The following is a 12,131-nucleotide window of genomic DNA, read 5'->3' on the forward strand; positions in this document are numbered from 1 at the left end:
CGCCACAGGCTCACTAAAAACAAACTACAAAAAAATAAACAAAAACGTATAATTTTGACGAAATTTGAAGTGACTGCCAGTTTCTTGCGCCAGACGAAGAAGTCAGTCTGCTCGCCGAGTCAACCTTGACTTAATTTTGCCGAGCGGAATGGAAGGTAAATGTTCGCGCGCCGCGCCGATGAGAACCGAGTCCGATGCAGGTTGAAGAACCCCGGGCAAGGATATTGTGTGTGTGTGTGTGTGCATGCATGTGTGTGTGTGCCTGTGTGTGCTGTGTGTGTGTGTGTGTGCGTGTCTGTGTGATGCAAGGCAGTGGGGGTGTAGGAGCAGTCTACGGGACTGTACGCACGGCGCGCATGGCCACACACACACACACACGCACACCGACTCGGTGCTTGCTTCATGACCAGCTAGGCCTTGAGAGCGTCACCGAGGGCGGTAAGCACAAGGCAACACGGCTGCGTCGGCGTCACAGCGTCACTGCGTCCGCGCGGCGCGCTGCACGCCGCTATGCAGGACGCTATGCAGGACGCTATGCAGGCCGCTGCGGGATCCACAGGTGCTCTGCCGCCTTCGCTGCATAAGGGAGGATAGGGCCACCGAGAAGCTGGCCTAGAAGCTGGCGCACTCCGTCTGTCTCTGTCTCTCTCCCTCTCTCTCTGTCTCTGTCTGTCTCTGTCTGTCTCTCTCTCTCTCACTCTCTCCCTCGCAGACCCACCGCGGGCGAAGAGAGAGACAGAGCGGCACTGTTCGGAATCGGTCTGCTGCGTCGCACCCATTTCGACGGTTTGCCTATTTTTGCGCCCCACCACCTCCTCGAGGCGACATTCTATCAGCGTGTCTTCCTCCGAGTCTTCACACACTCTTTCTCTCTCTCTCACACACAGACACTCACAGGTGCACACTTTGTCTGCTTCTTCATTTTCCGCTGTGAACGCAATTTGCTATGCCTGCTCGCTCTGCTGTCGTCGCGTCCACTCTCTGTCCCAAGTGACTCGGGCACAGTGGGCCAGAGGACCGGTGGAGGCGGCCAAAACTCTAGACGCGTTTCGAGCTCCAGAGGCCCTAAATGGGCCTCGAACTGAGCGTGTGACCCCGCCACCCTCCTCGTTCGGAGAGGAATCCATTGTTGGGGTCACACGTTGGTTCGAGTCCCATCTAGCGACTCCAGAGCTCAAAACGTGTCTGGAGTTTTGGCCGCCTCCCGGTCTTCTGGCCCACTGTGAGAGGCGCCTTGCTGGCCGATGCGTCCGATGCATCGAGGGGGGCCGGTGTCGGGTTGCACCCCGACAGCGTGGCACGTGCCGCTGCGTGCCGCAGCGTGCCGCCGCCCCCGTTTCGCGGACACTGCAAGGCTGAGCTGGCCGCCACCGCCTTCCAGGAACGCTGCACGACGCACTGGGCCGGAAGCCTGCCAGGCTAGGCGCCGCCACAGAGATAGACGAATAGATCGCCAAGATAGGCCTGCAGAAGGTGGAGTCGCGTCTGGTGTCATTCCGGGCACGCTGCACTCTGATTCCGAGAGTCGGTTTTCGTGGCTCTGTCTCCCTCGCACCTACACGGAACGCCCCAGAGCGGCGAAAACGACTCTCGGAATCAGTCTACTGAGTGGCAGTTGAGTGGAGTGTTGTCCTAGTTGGTTGCCTCGTTACTTGGACCGCGCAAACTGGGATTCCTAGTCAAAGACACTGCACCGTGTCATTTGCAGACGAACGATTGCAGTCATTGTCCAGCGACTGCACTGTACAAGTACCAAACACGCACTCTCTCTCTCTCTCTCTCTCACACACACACACACACACAACGGCCGTAAAAATGGAAAGCGATTTGAAATTCGGCTGCCAGTGTAGGGGCTTCGGGGAACTGGGCGGCTCCCGTTCGTCACGCCGAGTCGAAGGCTGGACTAGGCCGGCTCCTGGAAGGAACGGCGCTATCGCCTGCCGCGCAATCAGGGCTTCAAGTATGTAGAGCAACGCCAGATCCGCACAAAATGAAAAAAAAATCATCAAAAAAAAAACACTTAGGAAAAACTGAAAATATCTATATATGGTGCAATGAATTTTCATGATAAGTTACAAAGTCAACTGCACTGATAAAATACGATGGAAAATATTCTCTATAAGAATTGTAGAGCTTATGCGCGTAGAACACAAAAGAAGAAAAGCACACAGCCAAAACGATTTCCCCCACCTTTTTTTGCGCAGCCAACTACCACCCAACTCCATGGTGAAACTATTCCAAGCTAAATGAGCCGGACTGATGGGCGGGCAAGCGGGCGGGCCACCTCTCTCTATTTCTGAGCTCGCCGTGCCGCCTCCCTCGCACTCACTCCCCGGCCGGGGTCACACCGTGCCGGCACCGTGCCGCCGCCGACACACATCTCCATGCCCAATGTACCTCATTCCCTCTATCACCGACCGCTATCTCCCGCTCCTGTGATGAGCTCCCCCCCCCCTTTCCCCCTCCCCTCCTCCCCCGAGACGGCGGGTGGTGACGCACCGTCAGTCAGCTGAAGCTATAGATGGCTTTGAGGTGCAGCTGCAGGTGGGCCAGCAGAGTCGTCCTCGTCGCTCTGTCTCTCTCGCACTCACGGGGCGGCCCGTACTGGTGCGAGAGAGACAGAGCGACGAGAACGCACGGAAGCTTCAGCGGGGCGCAGACCAGTGAGCTGAGCGCCCATATCCGCTTTTGCCTGGTTTTCGGAGACGGGTCCGCCTCTCTCGTTCGCAAATCGGACAGACAGACAGACAGACAGACAGACAGACAGACAGACAGACAGACAGACAGACAGACAGACAGATAGACAGACCGACAGACATGCAGACAGGGAGTCACACCAACAGACAGACGGACGGACATACAGGCTGGCGGCCGGGCAGATAGACCCTCGTGTTTGTTTCCGAATCCGCGTCCATAATGATGGTGTTAGTTGGCACGAGTTGGCGCCCCTCCCCTAACCTTCACCCTGCCTGCCTGCCTGCCTGCCGCGCCGGCCGGCCTCGCCGTGTTCCCACATTAAGAGCACCCTTATTGATTGGCGGACGCTCCCCGGCGGAATTCTCATTTCTTACGATTTACCGACACAATTATTTCTGCAGTTTGTTATTCGGCCGCGCCGCGCGTCGTCTGGCCGTCGTCCCGGGCCCGCGGGTTCGAATCCCGGCGGCCGCGCGATACTTTTCACTTTCTTTTCGCGTGGCGTCGTCGTCGCCGGCAGGGAAAAGTGAGTTCTTCTCTTGAAGCAGATGGTCCTGGAGGCGAGGCGGGCGAGCCTGAGGCAGCCCGGGGTAACGCTCTGTGACGGCGCAAGCGTGTGTGACACGGCCGTCACGGCCGTCACGGCCGCGTCGCGAGCATCGCCTGTCACGCACCGTCCAGGTCGCCTACACTGAGATGGAAAGTGGAGGCGGCAGGGTCTTTTTTCGTCTGCTTTTTTTTTTTGCTGGGTCGGCCCGGCGGCGTAATAGACCTTAGGAAGGCATTACTGCTTTCCCGTGTACTTTTATTTTTTCTTTTTCGCCGCGGCAGATTCAAATGCGAAACGCCCAGTCTTCGTCCGGCCCCTGCGGCCTCCGCGCCGCCCTTCCGAACGTCACACCAAAGAGTAAAGCAAGGCGGTGACACATATTTCGAAATCCGCGACTGGCCGGCGGGCGGGGCGGCGGGGCGGCGGGCACCCCGACGGGGCATTCGTCGGGCCACGCCGCTCCTCTCGTCTGGCTGACCCGAAATTAAAATACCTTCTCACGACCCGCCGGCCCGACGAACGCCCCACTTCAAACACGGCCTTCGTTTTTCCGTTTGCCATTTCCGAAATGTATCGGGCACCGCCTTATGGTGTGTGCCGTCCGTCCCGCCGCCGTGTCCACAGCCTTGTTTGGCCGGCAAACAAGGCACAGTGGGCCAAAGACCGGGGGCGGCGGCCAAAACTCTAGTCGCGTTTTGAGCTCCAGAAGTCGCTCTATGGGACTCGAACCGAATGTGTGACCCCACCAACGGGTAGCTTTCCGAACGAGGAATCCATTGGTGGGGTCACACGTTCGGTTCGAGTTCCATTTAGCGACTCTGGAGCTTAGAACGCGTCTAAAGTTTTGGCCGCCACCACCGGTCTTCTGGCCCACTGTGAAGCGGGCTGGCCAAGGAAGGACCCGGAAGGCGGTGGGGGCGACTAGCGCGCCCTCTAGCGGTCATGTAGTCGAAGCGGGCAACGAGTTTGGGCGCGAAATTTGGGTCGCAGTCGCGCTCTGATTGGCCACTTCAGTGAGCCGCGGCCGAGTGGTTGACACACCCACCGCCGTGCCGCCTGGCGGTGCGCTTGATAACAACACCTCAAACACTCAACACACGCCGAAAAAAAGTTTGAAATTTGGAACGAAACGGGCGTTGATTTTCCAGCGTGCCCGTCATCGATGAGACTCCGTCGCTTCACGGAGCTTCTCTCCAGTCGAAGAGCCCCTGCCGCTGGAATGCCTCCGAGGCTCGCCGTGGCTTGCCGTGGCCCGCCGTGGCCCGCCACGCTCTGCATTCGAGACAGTCCGGCCGCTCGGCAAAATATTCCGAGCACAGCCGCCCCCCCGACACCGACATTTTTATTTCATTCTCGGCCCGGATTCTTGGCTTTTCTCTTTTTCGGTTTTCACGAAATGAGAGAAGGGGGAGAAAAATAATGGAAAACGTCGGGGCGGGCGATGCGTTGAATATTTGTGTGCGTATTCGCTCGCTACCGAATCCGGCCGCTCGGCGGCAAAAACAAGTCCTGACGACGATCGACAGAGGTCACGTCTGCCGTCTGAGGAATCGCTCTGACTCTCTCGCGCCCCTTCGGAACGGCCCAGGAGTGCGACAAGGACAGAGCGAATCGGAATCGCGCTGCTACACTGGCATTACACGTTGTCTCGCAGTTAGCGCCGAACTTGACTCGACTTGACCGCGGGGGCGCCTGTAATTGCCAACGGGTTCCGCCCACCCACTCCTACATGAACACCGTGTCCGTGGCCCGCCCCGCCCCGCCTGCCCCGCCCCGCCCTGCCCCGCCCCGCCCCGCCCCGCCACCATGTCCGAACCGCCGTTTCCGCGCGGCCGGCAACGCCCCGGCACCCCCAAAGGCCGTGACCGCCTCAGCCTCGACGGCGTGCCCCTCGTGGCGGACACCGCGGCGTCGACGCGGGGGACACCGGGCCACTCAGTGGGCCAGAAGGCTGGCGCAGGCGGCCAAAACTCTAGGCGCATTTTGATCACTAAATGGCACTCGAACAGAACGTGTGACCCCACCAATGGATTCGTCGTCCGGAGAGCAATCCATTGGTGGGGTCACACGCTCGGTTCGAGTCTCATTTAGTGATTCTGGAGCTCAAAACGCGTCTAGAGTTTAGGCCGCCTCCACCGGTCTTCTGTCCCACTGTGCGGCGCGTGGAGGGCCACCCCTTCGGCAACTCCCTGCCTCAACCTCGTGCCGAGTCCACTGCGGCCAGAGCGAGCACGCCGTGGAGGTCCATGATGAGCCGTCCTGTCTGGACGGCCAGGCACTCCACGGCGTGCGCTGGCTGGCGCTGGTGCTAGCTGGCGGCAGCTCACTTACGTGTACGAGGAGTAGGGCAGCGTGTCCAGGTGGTGCTGGCCACCCTGGTGGTGGCCCTGGTGGCCCTGGTGGCCGTGGTGGTGGTAGGACGGTGCTTCGAGCCCCTGGGGCCCCTGCGCCCCGTGGGGGGCCGTGCCGGTGAAGCCCGCCTCCGGGAAGCCGGCGGCGTCGAGCACGCCGGGGTTGGAGGTCGGGCCGGGGGCGGCGGGGGCGGTGGGGCCGGCGACGGCCAGGGTGCGGTCCTGGTCCCTCTCCAGGGTGAACACACGGCGTCGGCGGTGCCTGCTCGCCTGCTCCTCACGAGCTACTCCACGGTATCCATGTTGTGGCTGGCGAGCACTTCACACACACACACACTCACACACAAACACACTGCACTAGTCGCGGGCGAGCGCGCGGGCGCTGCGCGGAGCGCTGTCCTGGCCTGGCTGGAGCGCGGGGCGTCCGGTCGTGTCCGCGCGCGCTACGATCTCACGCCGTACTGAGCGCGACGGCGCGGCGCGGCGCGGGGCGGCGAGGTGTCGGGGAAGGGGGCGTTATCCCCCCACTGGGCGCCGCGCCGCGGCCCCCACCGCGGCCCCCACCGCGGCCCCCACCGCGGCCCCCACCAGGGCCCCCGCCGGGCTCCCCCATTGGCTGCGCGTGCTAACCGGGACCCGCCGGGGCCCCCGCGGCCCCACCAATGGCTCCGCGGCGCAAGCGGGGCTCCGGGCGGGGTCCGGGGGCCTCCCACCGCACCACGCGCCCGCCGCGCCCGCCGCGGAGCAGACACCCACACGCGGCCGCGTCACGCCGGGACCACCGGCACACGCGCACGCCGGCCCACAGTCTCACGCCCATGGACGACACTTTAGGGCGACGGACAGGCACGCAGGCAGACAGACAGGCAGACAGACTGACAGACCGACAGACAGTGCACTCGATTACTGAGGTGGTCCGTAACCAGGGAAAGTAGTCGCAGAAATCCCACGATGCGTCTCGGCCATGAAGGGTTTGCTCGCCTCCCGGTTCCGTTCCTTGAGGTAGGCAAACCTTTCTACACCGAAGGCTGGTGTGCGGTTGGAGTTATCGTTGAAAGTGAGGATGCTGCAAAGCGGTTGACTCTAGGCTTTGCAAAATTCCGTCTCTTTCTGATGCACGCTTTTGGCCTACCCTCCAGGCGTCAATGTCTCTCGCACTGGAGCGGCTGGACAAGCCCTGCGTTCAGGTCCCACCGGGCTCGCGAGGAAGATGTTGTGAGGTCGCGCGATCAAGAAGCACAACTGCAGTGCTCTGCGCAACAAGGTCCCATCGCGCTATGACTAATGTCAACTAAGCTGAGCCTTGGGCGAGCATGTCATGGTGATTAAGCCTCGAGTGCAGTGTCCCAGTACACACAGCCGCTGAGTTTAGGGCGGGACGGCGGCGGCCCACACCGAGTCCACCCACCTCACACGACGAAGTACACAGTCGGCGCGGTCTAACTTCGGACCGTGGCGTCCGTCGGGGCGGGGCTGGGTGGGGCTGGGCGGGGCTCAGCTTGTCGCGGACGAGCCATTGCAGAGATAATTGGGTTACGTCCCGGCCAGCCACCCTACAGTGCGGCCGTCGCCGTGGGAACCGGCCGAGGGGCACTGCACTGGAAGGTGTGTCAAGGTACGCTCCGAAACTTGGCCCCAAAATCTAAGACTTCGACGAAGTCAGGAAAACTTTCAACTTCAAAATTAGCTACAGAATTATAAAAATTAATTTTAATTGATGAAGGTAGCGTGAGGACGGAACAACAGTCAATCTTCTCATGGTAGTTAGAAATGCTCAAACTCTTAAAAATTGTGAAACCTTTAAGACTCTTTTCCTTGTAAAATCTAAGACATGGAAGCTAAAATCAATCTTCCAAAGAAAAAATAAATATCGAAAACCGTTTCTTTTCTCATGGTGGCTCCAGAAATGGACACTGATCGTCCGTCGTCCCTCCCGATGAAAGCGCTTCCGAATTGCAACTCAGCGTCTTTGCGACTTGGCGTCGCAGTGGACTGATTCCGAGAGTCGCTTTTGTCGTTCTGTCTCTCTCTCACTCCTGGGGCGTCCCGGACAGGTGCGAGAGAGACAGAGTCTACAAAATCACGGACTCATCGGAACGGACGCGGCGCGTGCCGGCCGGGGGCAGCGCGGCAGCGCGGTGTGGCCGCGGCGCGCCGCGACGCCCCGTCAGCCCGGCGACGGCTCGTGACGACTCGTGACGACGCGTAACGACGCGTGACGCGGCGTCGTGACGGCGCCGTGACGCCGCTTGTGACAGCGCTGTGACAAGGGGCCGCACGGCGTCGCACGACGCGCGGCGCCCCTTGTTGGTGAATCGGAACACGCGCTGCGGCCACCGTTTAACACTCGCAAAAGGAAATAATTATTAAAAATAATGAAATTTTAAAACAAAGTTATCTTTTTCCTTTAAAAAAAATTAAAAAGAAAGCGAATTTTAAAATTATTTTCCGTTTTTTTTCCAGTGTCGATGGCGCCGTCGGATGCGCGAGATTTTTTAGTGAGGGGAAACGCTTCTTCCTCTGCCTGCTGTGGAAGGTGCGGCATTTATGGGCGCGTGTAAGTATAGCGGTTATGTGCATTCGAGTGTGTCGGAGGGAAAGCCCCGCACAGTGGCAACACACGACTCTGGATCATACTTACATGGACCGCCTCACCCACACACACTCATTCACACACACACACACACACACACACACGTGTGCGTTTTGGTGAATTGCGATGTTTGTATTGCAGGTCGAGCCCGCGCGGTGGCGATTTCGATCACGACACACCATACTTCGCTCCACTTCCTACCAATGGCAGGCGCCCCCCCACACTCTGACTGACGCTGCAGGGCGTCACTAGGGGGCGTCGCGGGCGTCGCGCTTGGCCGGGCCCAGGACTTACTTCTTGACTTGTGGAGTCCTTCGTAAGTACGTCTGGAAGCGTCCGCACCACTGCCCCCCCCCCTCTCACTCCCCTCGCGGCGTGCGTTGACCCCAATCCATGCGGTTAGTTACGAGGGAAAAAAAAAGATTCAGAACTCGAACCCATGCATTCCAGCATTGTGAATTTCCCGCGAAAATTATGACTTGTCTGTGATTACCAAACGGCGAGAGATGCAGTACAAGCGTAGTGCACTTATCGGTTTGGTTTCGAAATGAGATGCCCGACGCTTCTTCCTTCACACTTGTTACCGTAACGTGTTCCGTTTGCGAGACACGCCGCCGGTTCGTTACCGCTGCATCCTGCCTGGGTCCTCTGGATCCAGGGTCCTGGGTCCTGGGTCCAGGTCCTGAGTCCTGGGCGTGGCGCCGGCCAACCCCCGCGGGCCAGCACCGCTAGCGCCACAGCGGCGCCTTTTCGAAACACAGGCCTTGGGCAACCTCCAACCTCTCCCCAGCCAATTGGGGGGCTGCTCCCTTTGTCTGATAACGCTGAGGCAACACCCGCAGATAAGGACCTCGACGTCCTGCCGGTCCTGCCGTCGCACTCTGTCTCTCTCGCACCCCTGCGGAGCGCCCCGCGAGAGCGAGAGTGACAGAGCGATGACACGAGGGGTCCTGCCGACAAAAAGCTACAAAGGGGCCCGGCCCAATTGCTGAAACGTTTTCGGCCATTTTCAGCAAGTGGGATCCAGAGAGGAACTCGGGACTTCCCTTGCGCGTCGCACAGAGGGCCAGAAGATCGGAGCCGGCGGCTAAAACTGTGGACGCGTTTCGAACTCCAGAGTCGCTAGGCAGGGAACCGAGCGTGTGGCCCCACCAATGCATTCCTCGATCGGAGAGCAATCCATTGGTAGGGTTACACGTTCGGTTCGAATCCCATTTAGCGGCTCTGGAGCTCAAAACTCGTCCGAGATTTCGACCGCCTCCACCGATCTTCTGGCCCACTGTGCGGCGCCTTCTCGTCATGTGTTGCAGGCCGTTCCAGGCTGTTCCAGGCCGATGGCGTGTGTTTCCTGCCTGGACTTCACTTCCGCTTTGACCGTTCCTCGCTCCTCCGTTCGGCCCTCGACCTCCCTCGGCGGCGTGCTGCCCCGGGCTGCCCCGGGCTGCCCTGCCTCTGGCGCCTCGCCTCGCCGCGCTCTCTCTCTCCCTCTCGCTCGCACTCATGGGGCGCCCCGTGCGGGCGCGAGAGAGACAGAGCGACCTCCTGCTCGGAATCAGACTGCTGCAGTCCCTTCATGCGAGAGGTCTCCGCTTCGCGCCGCTCCGGTTGCTGCAACCCCCTCCCCCTCTCCCTCGCCCTCTCCCTCCCCCTCCGCATCCTCCGGCAGTCATTGGAACGTCTACCGCACGGCGCTGCAATCTGGAGTGATCCGTGTGTACCCTGCTGGAAAGGTCGTCCTGGAATAGGGTTGCCGTGTCCTGGAATAGGGTTGCCGTCGTCCGGGAATAGGGTCGCCATCGTCCTGGAATAGGGTTGCCGTCGTCCTGCAATACAGTAGCCCTTGTCCTGGAAATTGGTCGCTGCTGTTGCTAGGAGACGGCTGGTACAAGGGAAGTCCCAGAGGTCGGTCCATACAGTTCACCTGCCAACTCGCAAAGTTTTCCCGCTGCGCTGATTTTTCCAATTCACGCAGGCAGCTTCTACGAGCACTGGCGCGTGCCGCCACAGACATACAGACAGACGGACAGACAGACAGACGGACAGACAGACAGACAGACGGGCGGAGACGGTCAGGCAGACAGGAGGAGAGGTCGTTTGTAGGACACTGCCCCTTGCTGCTGTCAGGTCCTACTAGAGCGTAAATGACTTCCCATTCAAGAGGCAACATCAGAATGAACATCGCCTCGCGTTCGGCAATGACTGGTCGAAGCCACCTCGCCGGAAAGAGTCACTCATCTCTCTCACTCTGCAGGGCTCTGGCGGGGCACTGGCGAGGCACTGCAGGGCTGCGTGCGCTAGTTACGAGTGTGTTGTGCGCACGCGTCCACCCCGCTTCCTCGTCGGAGGCAACGGCTGCACTGCAAAAACAATCAACAACAAAAATACTACAACCAGAGGACCAACCGCGTTTTGGTGGCATCCTCGCAAGAAAGAGGCAAAATAAAAAGTGAAAATATAGAGATATCGTAATTATGTTTTTGGTTTGAGTTGGTATTCAACGAGACAGAAAATATGAGTTACCAGAAGCGGAGCTAATTATTTAATTAATCGGCACCTTATCATCGCACCGTTATCCCCACATGTTCACACACTCACACACACATACACACACACACACACACGCGCGCGCGCGCGCCATGGTAGACTGCGGTAGGCGCACGCAGCGTGACGCGGTAGGCGTTTTCAGAGCACGTGTTATATGGACATCACGCGCGTGTCCGTCGCGGCCCCTATCCCCCCCCACTTCTTTTCGCGTGCGCACCGCGTCAGGCCGTGAAATGCGCCTTTAAAATACAACAAATATGATGAGTGGCGTGTGCGTTACCTGCTATTACATGGAGGGCCGGCCCCGCCGACCGCAACACACACATCACATCACACACACACACACTCATGCATGCATGCACACATATATATATATACACACACACAATTGGAAACGTTTTTAAACTGTCTTTTTGCCGCAGTTTTCTTGTACTTGCTAAATTGGTAGCATATTGGGTTTAAGCGACTTTAAGCATGAAAAAGTTGCAATACATGCTATAAACAATTCAAAAGCGCACAGTTTCAACAATTTGAGTGTTTTGTTTTTGCTCGCTTTAGTGACCTCGCCGTTGTGGTGCACCGTGTGCTTTTGCCACTCTCGGCCGCGTGACGCGCAGCCACACCCTCCGTCCCTCTCTCTCGCACCCTTACGACGGGACGCCCCGTGAGTGCGACGGAGACGGAGCGACACACCGTTCGCCGGTCATTCCCCGATTGCACTTTTCCCGCCTTTTTCGCCGGTCGCGGAACAAATTGCAGTCGCTGCACTGCTAATTTTCCGAGCCGGCCACACCGCCCCCATATCGCACGCCACTAATAAACGCGCGAACATAATGAAGCAATTACCCCGCATGCATCTGATAACGGCGCCGCTCGGGTGATAACACTTTTGACTAACACGTAGCGAAGCTGGCCAAGCTGGGCAAAGCTTGGCGAAGCTCACGGAAGACCGCGGACGGCGGAAAATTGTTTGTAGTGCCGAGATGGGTATCGGGATGATGTGTAGTGTGGTAGACTGTTATGGGGTGCGTCGGTGCAGCGCCGCATCTGGATGTGTGTATGTGCGTGCACGTGTGTGTGTGTGTGTGTGAGAGAGAGAGAGAGAGAGAGTTTTTTAGTTTTTACAAGTATTTATTGGGGGGATTTAATTTACAATTAGGGCCAGGAATGAGTTAAATTTTTTGTCAACAAATTGTGCATGCGGTGTTCATGTTATTTTTTATATCAGATGTTTGTGGTGCGGTTTGTACAATTTTGTGATATTTTTTTTTAAATTTAAGTTACATATCTAGATGAAAATATGAAAATATAAAGAGAGAGAGAGAGAGAGAGAGAGAGAGAGAGAGAGTGAGTGTGTTTAGGGTGTGATTCAGAATTTTGTGTGTGCGTAAGGCAC

The 12,131-nt window shown here is 58.5% G+C and overlaps 1 protein-coding gene across 1 annotated transcript in view; it reads right to left on the minus strand.

The window, feature by feature from the left end:
* Positions 1-5,772, minus strand: part of LOC117654507 (putative uncharacterized protein DDB_G0271606) — a 77,681-nt gene extending 71,909 nt beyond the window's left edge. The window contains exon 1 of the mRNA XM_034401176.1: positions 5,579-5,772. The gene's annotated coding sequence lies outside the window, so the exon portion shown is untranslated. The remainder of the gene's footprint in view (positions 1-5,578) is intronic.
* Positions 5,773-12,131: the final 6,359 nt, after the last annotated feature.

Source organism: Thrips palmi, unplaced genomic scaffold (genome assembly GCF_012932325.1).
Source record: "Thrips palmi isolate BJ-2018 unplaced genomic scaffold, TpBJ-2018v1 HiC_scaffold_10, whole genome shotgun sequence".
Classification (NCBI taxonomy): Eukaryota; Metazoa; Arthropoda; class Insecta; order Thysanoptera; family Thripidae; genus Thrips; species Thrips palmi.